This window comes from Theropithecus gelada, chromosome 9, assembly GCF_003255815.1.
Source record: "Theropithecus gelada isolate Dixy chromosome 9, Tgel_1.0, whole genome shotgun sequence".
NCBI lineage: Eukaryota > Metazoa > Chordata > Mammalia > Primates > Cercopithecidae > Theropithecus > Theropithecus gelada.
This window is the reverse complement of record NC_037677.1, coordinates 18,509,731-18,527,955: the sequence shown is the minus strand read 5'-3', so window position 1 is coordinate 18,527,955 and position 18,225 is coordinate 18,509,731. Positions and strand designations below refer to the sequence as shown.

At 37.2% G+C, this 18,225-nt stretch overlaps 1 long non-coding RNA gene and 1 pseudogene across 1 annotated transcript in view; one reads left to right on the top strand and one right to left on the bottom strand.

Annotated features, from left to right (window-relative positions):
• LOC112632039 overlaps window positions 1–11,348 on the top strand; it is a 77,444-nt gene extending 66,096 nt beyond the window's left edge. Inside the window, exons 2-3 of the long non-coding RNA XR_003121242.1 lie at window positions 9,774–9,828; window positions 10,791–11,348. This is a non-coding gene — a long non-coding RNA (uncharacterized LOC112632039). The remainder of the gene's footprint in view (window positions 1–9,773; window positions 9,829–10,790) is intronic.
• Window positions 11,349–16,927: 5,579 nt separating this feature from the next.
• Window positions 16,928–17,909, bottom strand: LOC112631733 (annotated as a pseudogene).
• Window positions 17,910–18,225: the final 316 nt, after the last annotated feature.

Genomic DNA, 18,225 nt, shown 5'->3' with positions numbered 1-18,225 from the left:
ATCATACAAGTCTTTCACTTCCTTTGTTAAGTTAATCTCTAAGTATTTTATTGTTTTTCATTCTATTATAAATGGAATTGTTTTCAAAATTTCCCTTTCAGATTGTTCATTCTTAGTGTATAAAGATGACATTTATTTTTGTATGTTGACTTTGTATCCTACTTTGTATTCTGCTACTTTGCAAAATTCCTGTATTAGTTCTAACAGGTTTTTTTGTTTTTTTGTTTTATTTTGTTTTGTTTTGTTTTTGGTGTGGAATCTTTAGTGTTTTCTACATATAAGAGCATATTACCTGCAAAGAGAGGTAATTTTACTTCTTCCTTCCCAATTTACACGCTTTTGATATTTTTTCTTGCCTAATTGTTTTGGCTGTGGCTTCCAGTACTATCTTGAATTACTGAATAAAAGTGGTGAAAGTGGGCATCCTTGTCTTGTCTTCAATCTTAGAGAAACAGCTTTCAGTCTTTCACCACTGAGTATGATGTTTTCAGTGGGGTTTTCATATATGGTCTTTGATATGTTGAGGTAGTTTTCTTCTATTTTTTGTTACTTGAGTGTTTTCATCATATAATTTTGTATAATCTTGTCAAATGCTTATTCTGTTTTAATTAAAATATCCATGCTTCCCCCCTTCTTTTTGTTAATATGGTATATTACAATGATTGATTTTTATATGTAGAGCCATCCTAGCATTCCAGGAATAAATCCCACATAGTTATGATTCATAATCCTTTTAATATGCTGCCGAATTCAATTTGCTAATATCTTGTTGGGGATTTTTGCATTAATGTTCATAAAGGGTACTGTTCTGTAGTTTTCTTTTCTTGTAGTGCCTTTTTCTGTCATTGGTGTCAGGGTAATGCTGGTGCCAGAATGAGTTATGAAGTGTTTTCTCCTCTTCAATTTTCTGGAAGAGTTTGAGAAGGATTGGTATTAGTTCTTTAAATGTTTGGTAGAATTCACCAGTGAAGCCATCAAGTCAAGGACATTTCTTTGTTGAGAGATTTGGATTACTGGTTCAATTTCCTTACTAACCATAAGTGTTTTTTGATTGTATAACTCTCTGTGATACAGTCTTGGTAAGTTTTGTGTTTCTAGGAATTTTATCTAGGTTATCTAATTTGTTGGCATATATTGCTCATAGAATTCTCTTATAATCTTTTTTATTTTCATGGAATCAGTAATAATGTTCCTATTTTCTTTCTGATTTGAGCAAATTGAGTCTTCTCTCTATTTTTTCTTAGTCTAGCTAAAGGTTTGTCAATTTTGTTAATCTTCTTAACCATTTTTTGGTTTTATCTATTTTCTCTATTATTTTTCTATTTACTTATTATTACTATTTTCTATCTCATTTATCTCTGCTCTAATCTTTATTATTTTATTCCTTCTGATAGCTCTGGGTTTAATTTGCTCTTTTTTTTCTAGTTACTTAAGTTGCAAAGTTAGGTTGTTTATTTGGGATCATTCTTGCTTTTTAATGTAAGCATTTATAGTTATAAATTTCTCCCATAGCACTGCCTTCCCTATATCCCATATGTTTTGGAATGTTGTGTTTTGTTTTCATTTGTCTCTAAGTATTTTCTTTTTCTTTTTCTTGTGATTTCTTCTTTGATCCATTGGTTGTTTATTAGTGTATTAATTTTCACAAATTGATGAATTTTCCAGTTTTCTTTCTCTAATTGATTTCTATCTTCATCCTGTTTTGGTCAGAAAAAAATACTTTGTATGATATCATCTTTTAAACGTCTGTTAAGACTTAATTTGTGACCTAAATAACCTATGGTCTGTCCTGGAGAATGTCCCGTGTGCACCTGAGAAAAATGTGTATTCTGTGATTATTGAGTAGAGTGTTCTGTATATGTCTGTCATAACCCTTTGCTTTATTGCGTTGTTCAAATCCTCTATTTCTTTACTTTATCTTCTGTCTGATTCTATCCATTACTGACAATGCTAACGTCTCTTTATTGTGGAACTGAATTATTCCCTTGTGTCCACTTATTTGTCTTTCTTTTATTCTTTTTTCCCTTTTCTTTCTTTCTTTTTTTTTTTTTTTTTGAGACGGAGTCTCGCTGTGTCGCCCAGGCTGGAGTGCAGTGGCCGGATCTCAGCTCATTGCAAGCTCCGCCTCCCGGGTTTTTTTACGCCATTCTCCTGCCTCAGCCTCCCGAGTAGCTGGGACTACAGGCGCCCACCACCTCGCCCGGCTAGTTTTTTGTATTTTTTAGTAGAGACGGGGTTTCACTGTGTTAGCCAGGATGGTCTCGAACTCCTGACCTCGTGATCCGCCCGTCTCGGCCTCCCAAAGTGCTGGGATTACAGGCTTGAGCCACCGCGCCCGGCCTCTTTTTTCCCTTTTCAAAAAATGTGAAGTTTTAAAAATATCCACTAGAATATAAGCTCTATGTGGCTGAAGATTTTTGTCTATTGTTCAGTGCTCTCTTTGTAGTTCAGTGCTCTATCTTTGGTTCTAGCAGTTTGGGATATACTAGATACTCATTTTGAATGAATGGACATGGGAAAGTACAAAATTAATATAGAAAACACATTGTACCCCCATGCTTTATCAAAATTTGAGATATTACCATATTTGCCCCAGATTTCTCTTTTAAGAAATTAAATATTACAGATAAAGTTGAAACCCCCTAGACACCTTTCCTGGATCTTATTCACCTCTCTCCATCCCCAGTGATAGTTGCTGTCAGTAATTTGGTGTTTATCTTTATTACGTAAATTTTTTTACTTTGCGACATATTTAGAAATCTCCATAATAATGTATAGCATTGTTCTGAAGGATTATAAACTTTAAATAAATGACATCATATTTTACATACGATTTTCTATACTACATTTTATGAAATTTTTCCTTCTATGTTATATTTATGAAATTAATCCATGTTGATACATGTGGATCCAGTTCATTTATTTAAATGGTATTTTGTTTTGTGGGGTTTTTTGCTTGCTTGTATCAAAATTTGTTTATCTATTCACCTACTGATGGACATTTAAGTGGTTTCCTGATTTTTGCCATTTCTAGCACTGCTACAATAAACATTCATATAAAAGTGTCCTTGCACAGCAATCTTCAAATGTTCCTCTGTGAAGAATCTTTGTTTAGGGCTGGAAAGCTGGTGCACAGGGTATACAGAGTTTCATCTCTAGTAGATGTTGTCAAATTGTTCTCCAAATATTTTGTGCAAATTAACATTCCCAACAGAAATATTTGAGAGCTCACCTTGCTTCACATCCAAGCCACCATTTGGTATCATCAGGCTTTAAGTACTTTTTTTCATCTTATGATGTGAAGTGGCGACTTACTTTTATTTTGCATTTCTCTGTTTACTAGAAAAAGTTTAACAATGTTTTATATGTTCATTGGTCATTAGGCAATCCTCTTCTATAAACTGCTATCTAATATAACCGTCTATTTTTTAATGAGCGATTTCTCTCTCTCTCTTTTTAATTTGCAGGCAATCATTACATATGCTGGCAACTAACCCTTTGTCAGCCATATGCATTGTAAATACCTCCTTTTGGTCTATATTTTATCTTAACATTATTTATAGTATCCTTTTTGTAAAGAAGTTTTATATTTTAATGGAGCTAAGTTTATCAGTTTTTTTTCTTAATTGCTTAGTATATTGTTCAAGAACTCTCTCTCCACCCTCAGGTCTTAAAGATATTCTCGTATGCTATTATCTAAATTTTTAAAATGCTGCTCTACACATTTAGTTTTTAATTTAGTCTGGGGAATGAGGTAAGAATTAAATTTTATCTTTTTCCATATGGACAACTAATTGCTCCACTACCATTTTATTACCCCACTGATCTGTAGTGCAGCTCTTGACATATTATGTTTCCCTGTATGCATGCGACTGAGTTCTGTATTCCATTCCACTTGTCATCTTGTCTCTGTGCCAAAATCACATTGTAGCAATCACGATAATTTTACAAAAATTATTCATCTCTTCCTCACCTTGTTCATCTTCAAATTTTTTGGGGCTATTGTTGTCCTTTTCTTTACCATTTAAATATTAGGGACATTTGTCAAGTTAAATATAAAACTCTGATGGAATTGCATTGGATTTATAAATAAATTTGGAGAGAACTGCCATCTTTATTATAGTGAATCTTCCCATCCAAAACCATGGTTTTTACTTGGGACTTCTCCATTTATTTAGGACTTCCTTTACTTCAATAATGCTATATACTTTTTCATTATCTTGTACATCTTTATTAGATTTCTTGTTAGGTAAATTATAGTCTTTGTTGTCGCATTGTGAAAAGTATGTTTTTTGTATTGCTTTTCTGGTTATGAGTGTTATTGATTATGCTGTGCTTTGTATCCCAAAATCTAGATCAACTCTCAACTTTGTTTTAAAATTATGTATTTGTTAATCATTAGAAATAATACCTCTTAGATTTTATGTGTATGTAAATATGCTTCACATTTATTTCCAATTCTATATCCTTATGTTTTTATTTGTCTTATTGGATCGACTATAACCTTCAGTACATTATTGAATAGAAGTGGTGACATAAAATATCTTTATCTTGTCCCTGACTTTAACGGTAATGCTTCTAAAGTCTCATCAGTAGGCAGGATTACTGTAGATTTTGAATATAAGGTAAATAAAATTCACTTCTATTCCTAGTTTAATACATTTTTAAAAATTATGATGAATATTAATTTTTCATCAAATGCTTTTTCTGGAGTTACTGAGATAATCATAAGGCTTTTCTTAACGTCTAAATATGGCATACCATATCAAAGTATTTTGGAATCTCTTCTTGAAACCATCCTTCCATTCCTGATATGAACCCAACTGGAACATAAACACTGCTGATTTTGATTTGCTAACATTCGAATTAGAATGTTTTATCTCTCTGCCGATAAATGAAATGGATCTATAGCTTTATTTTCTTATACTTTTTCTGATCTCAAGATTACACTAGGTTTGAAAATGAGCTCTGTGGCTTTTCCTCTTTTCCAGCTCCCTGAAATAATGTGCATAAGTTAGAGACTATCTATATCTTGAAGATATAACACCCAGCTGTAAAATCATCAGTACCCGGTGGCTTTTTGGTGGGGAAGAGTTTTGGTTACTGACTTCACTTCTTTAACAGTGATTAGACTATTCATATTGTCAAATTTTTCATTCAACCAATTTTTGTAATTTATTTTTAAAGAAATTGTTTCCTCTAAAATTTTAAATTTGTTACTAGTAGTATTTTGTGGTTTTAAAAACATCTCCATCTGGAAAACAGTGGTTCCCATGGGTGGGGTGGGGAGAGGAAGTGAGGAGATGTAGGTCAAAGGATATAAAATAGTAAATATGTAGGATGGACAGGTCTAGAGATTTAATGTGCAACATGAGGACTACAGTTAATAAAATTGTACTGTATTAGGAATTTTTGTTAAGTAAGTAGATTTTAGTAGCTATGTGAGACGACAAGTATGTTAATCTGCTTCACTATAGCAACCGCTTGACTATATGTATCCTATAATATCCTGTCACAAATCTCAAACATACACAATACATTTTTTAAAAACATATATATCTATAGGAAAGTCCCTTATTTAGATGCTAATATTATACATTTGTGCCTTTTGTATTTTTTCTTGATTGTTCTCTTTTTTCTTTTTTTTTTCTTTTTTTATTTATTTATTATTATTATACTTTAAGTTGTAGGGTACATGTGCATAACGTGCAGGTTTGTTACATATGTATACTTGTGCCATGTTGCTGTGCTGCACCCATCAACTCGTCATTTACATCAGGTATAACTCCCAATGCAATCCCTCCCCCCTCCCCCCTCCCCATGATAGGCCCCCGTGTGTGATGTTCCCCTTCCTGAGTCCAAGTGATCTCATTGTTCAGTTCCCACCTATGAGTGAGAACATGCGGTGTTTGGTTTTCTGTTCTTGTGATAGTTTGCTAAGAATGATGGTTTCCAGCTGCATCCATGTCCCTACAAAGGACACAAACTCATCCTTTTTTATGGCTGCATAGTATTCCATGGTGTATATGTGCCACATTTTCTTAATCCAATCTGTCACTGATGGACATTTGGGTTGATTCCAAGTCTTTGCTATTGTGAATAGTGCTGCAATAAACATACGTGTGCATGTGTCTTTATAGCAGCATAATTTATAATCCTTTGGGTATATACCCAGTAATGGGATGGCTGGGTCATATGGTACATCTAGTTCTAGATCCTTGAGGAATCGCCATACTGTTTTCCATAATGGTTGAACTAGTTTACAATCCCACCAACAGTGTAAAAGTGTTCCTATTTCTCCACATCCTCTCCAGCACCTGTTGTTTCCTGACTTTTTAATGATCGCCATTCTAACTGGTGTGAGATGGTATCTCATTGTGGTTTTGATTTGCATTTCTCTGATGGCCAGTGATGATGAGCATTTTTTCATGTGTCTGTTGGCTGTATGAATGTCTTCTTTTGAGAAATGTCTGTTCATATCCTTTGCCCACTTTTTGATGGGGTTGTTTGTTTTTTTCTTGTAAATTTGTTTGAGTTCTTTGTAGGTTCTGGATATTAGCCCTTTGTCAGATGAGTAGATTGCAAAAATTTTCTCCCATTCTGTAGGTTGCCTGTTCACTCTGATGGTAGTTTCTTTTGCTGTGCAGAAGCTCTTTAGTTTAATGAGATCCCATTTGTCAATTTTGGCTTTTGCTGCCATTGCTTTTGGTGTTTTAGACATGAAGTCTTTGCCCATGCCTATGTCCTGAATGGTACTACCTAGCTTTTGGTTTTATTTATCCAATCTATTGCTCCTTTGTTTAATTAATTTATATTCTTTATTATTTCTTTTCTTCTACATTTCTTGTTTTTATTTTGCTTTTCTTTTTCTAACTTTTTAATCCAATCGCTAATTTATTTTAAAATATCTTCTTTCCTTCCCTCCCACCAAGACGGAGTCTTGCTCTGTTGCCCAGGCTGGAGTGCAGTGGTGTGACCTCAGCTCACTGCAACCTCCGCACTCCTGGGTTCAAGTGAGTCTCCTGCCAAAGCCTCCGGAGTAGCTGGGATTACAAGCGTGTGCCACCACGCCTGGCTAATTGTTTGTATTTTTAGTAGAGACGGGGTTTCACCATGTTGGCCAGGATGGTCTCGAACTCCTTGACCTTGTGATCTGCCTGCCTCGGCCTCCCAAAGTGCTGGGATTACAGGTGTGAGCCACTGTGCCCAGCCAATATATCTTATTTCTTAAAGATGTCATTTTGTGCTGTAAATTGACCTCTGACTACCATAACTTTAGCCATTTGCTATGTAGTACATTCATTACTGTTTAATGCTAAATGTAATTTCTATTGTGATTTCCCTCTTTAACCTGTGTTATTTAAGTTTCCAAGCATATTTTTTCCTGCTGGATCAAATGGTAGTTCTACTTTTAGTTCTTAGGGAATCTCCACATTGTTTTCCATAATGTTTGTACTAGTTACATTCCCACCAGCAGTGCAGAAGTGTTCCCTTTTCACTGCATCCTCACCAACATCTTTTATTATTATTATTATTATTATTATAGCCATTCTTGCTGGAGTAAGGTGTTACTGCATTGCGGTTTTGATTTGCATTTCCCTGATCATCAGTGATGTTGAACATTTCTTCATATGCTCGTTGGCCATTTGTACATCTTCTTTTGAGAATTGTCTATTAATGTCCTTAGCCCACTTTTGGATGGGATTGTTATTTTCTTGCTAATTTGTTTGAGTTCCTTGTAGATTCTGGGTGTTAGTCCTTTGTTGGATGTATAGATTGTGAAGATTTTCTTCCACTCTGTGGGTTGTATGTTTACTCTGCTGACTGTTCCTTTTGCCATGCAAAAGCTCTTTACATTCATTCTTTAAAAGAATATCCTGTAATGACAGTTTATGACTGGTTACTTGTCTAAGTCTTTGTGATTATAAAAATGTCCTAATTTTATGTATTTTAATAGTTTTGCTTGGTATAAAATCCTCGATTGAAAGCTAATTTCTCTCAGCCCAGGAAGATATCACTGTCTTCTTACATCTCAAGTCCACTGTCCATCTACTGAGTGTTCCTTTGCATGGAATCTCTTCTTTCGGATAGCTCTTAATATTTGTCTCTTTTTTGTTGATGTTCTTCAATTTACTATGTTGTACATTTATTTTTATTTATCCTGCTTGCTACTAGTGTGCTTTTAATCAGAGTACTCCTGTCATCTTACAATTCTGGAAAGTCCCAGCTTTTATTTTATCATATATTGCTCTTCCATCCCCCTTTGCTGTCACTCCTATTAGGCACATATTATAGGACTTATGTCACTCTATCAAAATCCCTACTCTTGCCCACAAGGTTGTACCAATAATGTTTTGCCATCATTCTAAATGGAAAATTAAAATAAAATATAATGAAATGTTTATATTTTCTTAATGAAAAATGCTAATTCATAAATACAATGAGTCACATTTGTATTTCAAATAAAGGGAAGACTGTAAGATTATTGCAAAATTCTGTGTACTATATTACATTACAAGGCTAAAAATATAATTACACATTGAATTTGATAAACAAACAAATCAGAAAGATTCTTGAGACCTGAAATTTATAAGTGACAATAACATCACTTATCTCTAACTTCAAACTAGTTATATGACATTTTTAATTGTTGAAACCTGAAGTCATTAAAAATTTGTTGGTACATATTTATAGAAGCATGTATTAATTCTATTTGTGGTTGTCTATGTGTATATGTATGTATATTTGTGTGTGTACATATGTATATATAAATCTTATATAAAATGACACACTTCAGCAGCCCTTACTTAAGTTTTCTTTATAACAATCATTATTTCATACCAATTTTTAAATAACAATGATTGTTTAAAAACAATATATTGCAATCTGATATATTGTTTGTCTATTTTCTTCCTCTAAAATGTCATCTCCATGAGGGTAGGGACTTAATCTTTTTTTGTCATTATTGTATTGCCTGGAACACTTCCTAACATGTAGTACTAGTTCCTTAAATATTTGTTGAGTGAATGGTAACATTTTTATATGTTCCAGACCTGAATTTGAATTAAAATTGAGCAAGAGAGAGACTTCCATGAAATATGTGAACTAGAAGGGTTATAGGTAAGCTGTGGATCTAAATGGATCGTAAAGTTGAGGAGTGTGGAGTGTGTGACTGAGAGAGGTAGAACGAATTAGGCAATGCCACAAGTCAGAGGACTCAAAGAGTGTGTAGTTCTGGCCTGACCAATGTCAATTGAGGAAAGCTAGGAGAGGAAAGCTGCCAAATGTTTGGGGGTGTACAAACTTGTTCAAGATTAAGCCTGCAAGCTTAGATGCAAGCATATAAAGAATCTGATGGATGGCTGCTCCAATAGAAACACCCTACATGGGGTCTGCAGCCATACCACCCTGTATGCACCCAGTCTCATCTGATCTGGGAGGCTTAGCAGGGTCAGGCCTCAGTAGTACCTGGAAGGAAAATGCAGCACATACGATGTGTCCTTCAATAGATCCCACTGACATTCAAACTCCTTAGTATGGCACACAAGGTCCTTCACATCCTGGTCTCCCTGTCCAGCCTCCTCTATCATCACTCTACTATTGATCTAAAGTTGGCTCCATCGATTTTTGACTAATCACACATCCCTAAACTGCACATTCACGTTTCTCACAGGCTTTGGCCTCTTCCTTTCCTCCTGCACAGAATATTACATCTGGTCTCTTTACCTTCGTTTTCCCCTTAAGTCCCCTGCCTATCCTCTCTTGTGTTTCAGGTCTTCGCTGAAACATGGGCACCCGTGGGAAGTGCTTTCTGCTCCCCAGACTCAGGTATGGTGTCTTTCTGATGTGTCTCCACAACACCACTCACTCCTATGTAACATTTGTCATGCAGTTCTGAAATTGCCACTCTTGAGGTCTGTCTTTCCAACCAGTCAATATGCTCTTCAAAGACAGGGATTGGGTTATGTTCCGGCACCTGGCACAACAATTTTTTTTTTTTTTTTTTTGAGATGGAGTTTCACTCTTGTTGCCTAGGCTGGAGTGCAATGGCACGATCTCAGCTCACTGCAACCTCCGCCTCCTGGGTTCAAGCGATTCTCCTGCCTCAGTTTCCCGAGTAGCTGGGATTAAAGGAACCCGCCAATATACCCAGCTAATTTTTTTTTTCGGTATTTTTAGTAGAGATGGGGTTTCGCCATGTTGGCCAGGCTGGTCTTGAACTCTTGGCTTCAGGTGATCTGCCTTGGCCTCCCAAAGTGCTGGGATTACAGGCATGAACCGCCATGCCTGGCCTGTCACAACAATTGACACATAGAGGGCACTCGGTCAATAGTACTGAATAAATGATGAGTGAAACAATATGAATGAATGAACGTGGACAGGTGCAGTAAGGCCGTTGAATCATAGGCAGTGTAAAGAGGCATGGTTATTTAGTTGGTTAAGTCTCAAACCCACCGAAGACGAGTATGTTTGGTGCAGGAGTCAAGGGAGCTTTAGGGAAGACCGGGAGGCCTTGGTATCCCAACGGAGTTGCTTTGAGCAAGGTTAAGTCCAAGGCAGGTTAAGGATATGGCAGGGCAAAAACATCAGGTAGCCAGAGTTTGTCTTTGGAAATTCCAGCCTTTCTTTTCTGGTGATTTTCCCAACCCCTGCTGCAGCAGTCTCTCATTTACTCTGACTCAAACACCAAATTCCCTCCTACTGCTCTTTCTACTTTCTACGACACCAGCTCTCTAGGTATCTTTGTTCCTAATTTAAATTTTTTTTTTTTTTTTTTTTTTTTTTTGTAGAGACTGAGGTCTCCCTATGGTGTTGCCCAGGCTGGTGCTGAACTCCTGGCCTCAAGTGATCCTCCTGCCTCAACCTCCCAAAGTGCTGGATTATAGGTGTAAGCCACCTCTGGACATCTTATCTGTGAAATTTTAGGCACTGATCAGTGTGGAAACAGCCATGAACTGCAGGATGTTCTCAGAGGCTCTGGCATTATGGCCCATAAGAAGCTGCCCACTCGGTTTCTAGTCAGTTAGGCGTGGACTTCATCAGTCACAAAATGAAGACTCAGAGAGCCTCCCAGGAGGACACAAAGATGCCTCAGAGAGGCATGGAGGTGTTAAGGAGGAAGTGCCTGCTAGAATTTCAGTGGGTTGGAAATGCTCTTTAACGATGCACAAATCATAGGTATACATTTTCTGACAATTGGAATCTATTATTACTCTTGAACCAGCTGTTCTCCAGGCTGTTTCCTGTAATGGAAGGGATACTTTGAGTTTTTATTTTTTCAATCCTACATCCTCAGAAATCTACACTGATACTAATAAAGGGACTCATTTCTCTTACAAGAACCCCTATGCGAGAAAAGTATGTTTGGGTATTGCCTAATGCACTCATAATAAATATACACAGCCATAAAACAGAGCAAAAGTCCTGGTAAGCCTGTTATTTGCAGTAATTGTAGATTGTGAGTGGACATTTTAAAGAGAAGCTTACAAGTTAGTTGTACTTTCTGGTAGTAATTACCTCCCACAAACATGACTCACTTCAGCAGTTTAAATGCAAGAGTTGGGTGTCCCAAAATCAACAGTTTTATAAATAAATCTCTGAATCATGAACTGAACGCATAAATGTTTAAATGTTTCTCCTCCTTGATCTCAAAGATAGCTTTAGATTTAAGATATTGCATATATCTTAAATACCTTAGGGAAAAAATAAAAACAAAAAAAGCAAAAAAGGTGATGGATGTCTCTGTACACTGCAGAAAGGCTTTAACTTTGGAAGTTGATATCCTCTTTGCAGGAATGAACCTCCAGCAACCAGAGTGTTAAGTGGATGTTTTCTTCAATCCAAGAGGGGAGGCTACTATCAGTCTGTTCTAATGCGGCCCATTTGTTTGTTTTTTGAGTAATACTCACAGGGCAGACTTTTATGGTAATGTAGCAACATTAATGCTTTTAGGTGGGACTCTCCTGCAGTCTCATGGGTAACAGAACATATAATGGAAGAAATGTGGCTGTGTCAGCATGGAATGCTGCAGAAAGAACAATTCATGCCAGAAGGAGACATTCGGATTTTTGGAAGGCTCACTCAAAGACATTGTGTATCTCAATGAACTTGAGCCTTCCAATCAGTGAAGCTTTAAAAAAAAAAAAAAAAAAAAAAAAAACCTGAAAAAAAAGCACACTCCAAAATTATTAGCAGAAACATCATCCACCCCACTAGACTCATTTTTTGGTGAAGTTCTAAAGTTTTATTTATGTCTGGTTAAAAAGGGAACTGTATTAGAAGTCTGTTCTATTCTTGTATCCATGTTTTTCAGAATTTATGATTAATCACCCACATGGATCTAAGAGTAAAATCTGGAGTCAGAATTCTATATCTGTGTTTAAATTATAAAATCACAAGTCGATCTACCTATGTTTTTCCCTCTGTTTAAAATAGCAATGTGATAGCCAACTTAGCATTGAATCCTATAGAATGTTCAGTGTCGAAAAAGAACTGCTTCTGCTGGTTTTTTTTTTTTCAGTCCTTTTCTGAATTTGATGCCTATTTTGTTCCCAGTTATTTTCATATCCTCAGCTGCTGCTATTACATTCCCATCTCTTGGAAGGAGCCAGAGCCAGAGAAATACAGGGTTTCTCTGTGGCCAAGGGAAAAATGCCTGCCAAGAATGCTGAACTTCTGGTGAAGGTCACTAAATACTACAAAACGGACTAAGTACAGTAAATAATAATGTTGGTGCACACAAATGAATAGCCAATTGCAATGGCATTTTGTGGGGAAATCTGATATTGTATAATAACACTAGTACATCTAGACATGGAGAAGCTAGTAAAATACCTCCAAAGGGCATGCAGCAATTCTGTGATTAGACAAGGACCAACCCAGAGCTCAGCGTGTCCCAGAATAATCATCCTGACAAATAACTGGTATCTTTGGTTGCACATATTAGACCCCTCAGTATCGTAGGCCAGAAACTTTTCACCTGGGTCTTATTAGAAGTTTTTTGTATGGGAGGGAAAAACCAGACTCATAGAGACCATTCTCTTGAGTGCAAAACGATCACCTATAACTGACTTTCAGACTCCTAGCATGTCAAAAGATGGGGCAAGTTCCTTCCATATAGCTCACTGGAGGTACTTACAGTGCCCAGGATCTTATTTATGGTCTAGGAAGAGTTTGAGTTTTTGGTGGCAGGCAGGGGAGTATACTCTGTTTGAGGGAGATCCATCACATGTCTTTTTCAACACTGAACATTCCACAGGATTCAGTGCTAAGTTGGCTATCACGTGGTTCTCAAGTCACGTTTTGAACAAGAGTAATTTACTGCTAAGTATGAAGCTGTAGGGTACATTAATAAGCATCTAGGGAGAATATAAGTTGCCTTGATGATGATCAGAAGTGGCTTGGGAGAGGCAGGAGAATGCTAACTGATCCTCTAATCCCCAGGCTCCTATGCCAGGGAATGAGTGAAGTCTTTCCCCCAAAGGCAATAGCAAATCCCTTTGACTTTCAAAACAGTATCATCCTGTCTGCATTTTCTCTTTAAGTTAGGTTACTTCACAGGGACTGGTGGTTACATCAGGAGATGGCATTTCTTCATTAAGTTGAGGGGTCCCACCCTCTCCCTTTTATAATATAGCTTTTTGTTAATTTGATCCTAATGGAAGCAAATCCAAGAGAACATAAGGAACATGCTTTTAGGAGTAAATGGGAGAACTTCCTTTTCAAATGGTCTTGCTATGTTCTAGAATGGGAAAACTGGATAACAGAAAGAAGGGAACTTATTCCATATTTACGTTCTCTCGGCATCCCTTCCATTGCTCTGCCAACTGTCCTGCGCTGGCTCTGCCTGGGATCTGTCCAGGACCCCGTCTGACACCTGGGCATGACACACTATGGAACACTAGGCTCTGAGTCATGTTCAACCCTGAGGTGTGTGGAGTGAACTCCCTGTGGGATGAAACTTAAATATAAAGAGATATAAGGGCCAGTGAGTGAAACTTAAACCAATGAGTTATGAGGGCCCCTTCTTCCTCATGGACTGACTGGTTTGAGACGCTGCTCAAATTCTCAGGGACAGCCCTGTAGAAAGAAACAAGCAGGTGCACAGAGAAGCAGCCAGTGAGCTAGCACCTTCTTGTATAGGCTCTACTTTCCCTGCTTCATTCTCTGGGATGCTCTTGGGTGTCTCCTGGGGTTGCACTTCCTAATAACATTAAGCCTTTTGTCTTGGCCTGTACTTTCTAGAGAAGTCAGGCTAAGACACACTTTCAGAGGGGGAAAAAGTTACACAGTAGTTCACCTGGAAGAAAAAGCCATCTCAAAATGTGTTTATTTTATTAAAAGAAGACTGGATAATGTTGTGTCAATGTAGGTTCATAGAGGTAACAGATGCATTATTCTGGTGGGAGATGTTGTGGGAGATGTTGACAGTAGGGGAGGCTGGGTACATATGGGGATGGGGGATATGGGAAATCTCTGTGTCTACCACTCAAATTTTCTTTCAACCTAAAACTGCTCTGTAAAATAAGGTACATTAAAACAAACAAATGAACAAACAAAAAAGAAAACTGGTAAAAGACTACCCCAATTAAATATTAAAGTATATTATAAAACCACAGTGATTAAATCAGTCTGCTCCTCATGCAAGGAGAACCAGACAGGAAATTCAATGTGCCTGCTCTGTGTTAGGCCCTCTATTATGCACTCTACATGAATAATCTCATTTCATTCGCATAACAGCCCTGCTTGGTAGGTATCATTTATGCCATCATTTTAGAAATAAAAACAAACAAACAAACCTGAGGCCTAGACACTTTCCCAAATTCAATCAACTATTATGTTGCAAAGACAGGAACTGAACTTTTAATGATAGACATAGCCACAAGGTTATATTCACTAACCATTTCCTTCTCACCCTGGGCACATAAGAAGACTACATTTCCAGGTGCACCTCTAGGTGTGGTCATGCGACCCACTTGGGCCATTCAAATGTGGTAGAGGTATGTGTGCCGCTTCTAGGCCTGACCCCTAAATCTCATGAGATCCTCTGTTCCCCTACCCTCCTCATTGGTGCAGAAGATCTAGCAGATGATTCCAGGATCCCAGACGACTCTCAGGCCCCAGAAGGCAGTGGATTCACTAGACGGAAGAAGCTAGAACCCTAATTGCTGTGGCAGGACAGAAGCCCAACCCACCACCCAGAGAGGCTGTGACAGATGTGAGAAATACATCTTTTATTCTGTTTATTTCTCAGTTAATCTACTGAGCTTCGGAGTTGTTTGTATAACAGTCATTGCAAATTATCTTAATTCAAACACATACTCGCCAAGGTTTAAAAAACAAAAAGGACTCTAAATAAAATAAAGCTATGTTAGATTTTTTTGGGGGGGCTCAAGAATTCCAAATTTAACCAGTGATTTTTTTAACCCCCTTGAAATTCTGTGAACTCAAGGCAATAATAACAGCAGCAGCCACAATAATAACTCACTGTAAGTGTTAAGTTCAATGAGTTTTGATAATTGTATAGTCATGTAACCACAATCAAGATCTCGAACATTTCCATCACCCCAAAAAGAGTTTCCTTGTGCTCCTCAAGACCTAGGTCTCAGGCAATGATATTCCTGCTACACTGGAGTTTTGCCTTGCCTTGAGTTTCATACATATGGAATCACACAGGATTAAGGTTAAGTTTTTTAAAAACTTTAAAAAGCGTAACTTATTGTATAGGTACCATTTTTACAAATAATTCCATTTTCTGCACTTTTTATATTACCAACTTTAATTTTAGGCATATTATGGTATGTCAACACCAAACCAAGTAGGACCTATTTTGTTCGATGTTATTTAAAAAATAAAAGTTCTATGGGATTCTAAGTTTTAAAGTATTTCTCTCAGGGCTAACATTACACATACATGGAATCTGTTCATTAATTTATTTGATACTCATCCCAATAAACAGCCACTGAAAATGGTTGACTTTCAACCTTTTGTGACTTCTGCTTAGCATAATGTTTTTGAGATTCTTCCATGTTGCTACATCTGTTAACAATTCGATCTCTTTAATTGCTGTGTTCTTCTTCTTTTCGGTAATGAAATCCCTAAATTCTAGTTGGGTACCTGGCTACCCAGTTAGAGATTATATTTCCAGTATAGCTGTGGTACAAAATTCATTCCAATGAGATGTGGGCAGAAATGATATACCCAATTTCCAGGTCACTTTCTTATTGCCAGGTTGCTGGTCCTAGGGATTGCTATAATGAGAAGAGACATGTATCTATTAGGTCGGTGCAAAAGTAATTGCCATTTAAAAGTAAGGGCAAAAACCGCAATTACTTTTGCACCAACCTAATCTTATTTAAACCATTGTATTTTGAATCCCTGCAAAGTAGTTAGCTCAATGAGTGCACTCTCCATGGAGCAGGGCTATATTTTATTCATCTTTGTAACCTCACCACGACTTAGCTCAGTGGTTTATAGTCAGTGGCTGTTTATTGGGATGAATATCAAATAAATTAATGAACAAATCCTATATATGTGTAATGTTAGCCCTGAGAGAAATATTTTAAAACTTAGAATCCCATAGAACTTTTATTTTATTTATTTATTTATTTATTTAAAAAGACATTTATTCAGCGTCACGATCAGACTATTACATTTAGCAATCAACAGCATGGGTGCAAAAAAAAAAAATCTACATTAAAACCCTTTGTTGGAATGCTTTACACTTTCCACAGAACAGAAACTAAAATAACCTGTTATACAATTAGTCACAAATACAGTCCTCGAGTTTTTTGCCCATACACATGAGTATTTGTCTAAAACATGTCTTCTTTGTAGCAGCTAGGCTCTGCCACCACTGTGCTTGGCTGAGTGCACAAATCTGTTGTAACCTGTAGCTTACCTGTCACTTCTCTGGCTCTCCCCTCCTGCTAAGCTTTGTTTCCTAATTAAAATCTTCTGTCACTGCCATAGCTATTGCTGCTGCTGGAACCGCCATAGCCACCTTGGTTTCATGGTTTTGCAAAATATTGGCCTCCACTGCCATAGGGGCCAGAGCTTCTGCCTCCAAAATTTCCTCCCTACATGGGTCCAAAATTTGAAGACTGATTGTTGTAATTGCCAAAATCATTGTAGCTTCCACCACCTCCAAAACTGCTTCCATCATTACCAAATCCATTATAGCCATCCCCACTGCCACCATATCCACCACCACCACGGCTGCCACCAAAGCCACCACGACCACTGAAGTTTCCTCCACAACCGAAGTTGTCATTCCCACCGAAACCACCTCCATGACCACCACCAAAGTTTCCAGAACCACTTCGACCTCTTTGGCTGGAGGAAGCACTAGCCATCTCTTGTTTTGACAGGGCTTTCCTAACTTCACAGTTGTGGCCATTCACAGTATGGTATTTCTGAATGACAATCTTATCCACAGAGTCATGGTCGTCAAAGGTTACAAAGGCAAAGCCCCTTTTCTTGCCACTGCCTCGGTCAGTCATGATTTCAATCACTTCCATTTTTCCATACTGTTCAAAATTATCTCTTAGGTGATGTTCTTCAGTGTCTTCTTTAATGCCACCAACAAATATCTTTTTCACAGCTAAGTGGGCACCTGGTCTTTGAGAATTTCCTCTTGAGATAGTTCTCTTTGTTTCCACAGCTCTTCCATCCACCTTGTGTGGCCTTGCATTCATAGCTGTATCTACCTCCTCCACAGTGGCATATGTGACAAACCCAAAACCCCTGGAACGCTTGGTGTTTGGATCTCTCATTACCACACAGTCCGTGAGCTTTCCCCATTACTCAAAATGGCTCCTCAGGCTCTCATTGGTTGTTTCAAAGCTCCACCCTCCAATGAAGAGCTTCCTCAGCTGTTCTGGCTCTTTAGGAGACTCTGACTTAGACATGACGGCAGGGAGAAGAGAGACTTTAACGATGCTTCTTCGGCGGCATCCACGGGCAGAGAGCAGAACTTTTATTTTTTAAATAGCATAGAAGGAAAGAAGTCCTACTTGGTTTGATGTTGACATACCACAATATGCCTAAAATTAAAGTTGGTAATGTAAAAAGTGCAGAAAATTGAATGATTTGTAAAAATGGTACCTACATAATAAATAATGCTTTTTTAAGTTTTTAAGCATTATAGAATCATAAAACAATCCAGGATGAATTATAGATTAACTATTTAAACTAATTTGACATTCAAATTTATACTTTCATTCT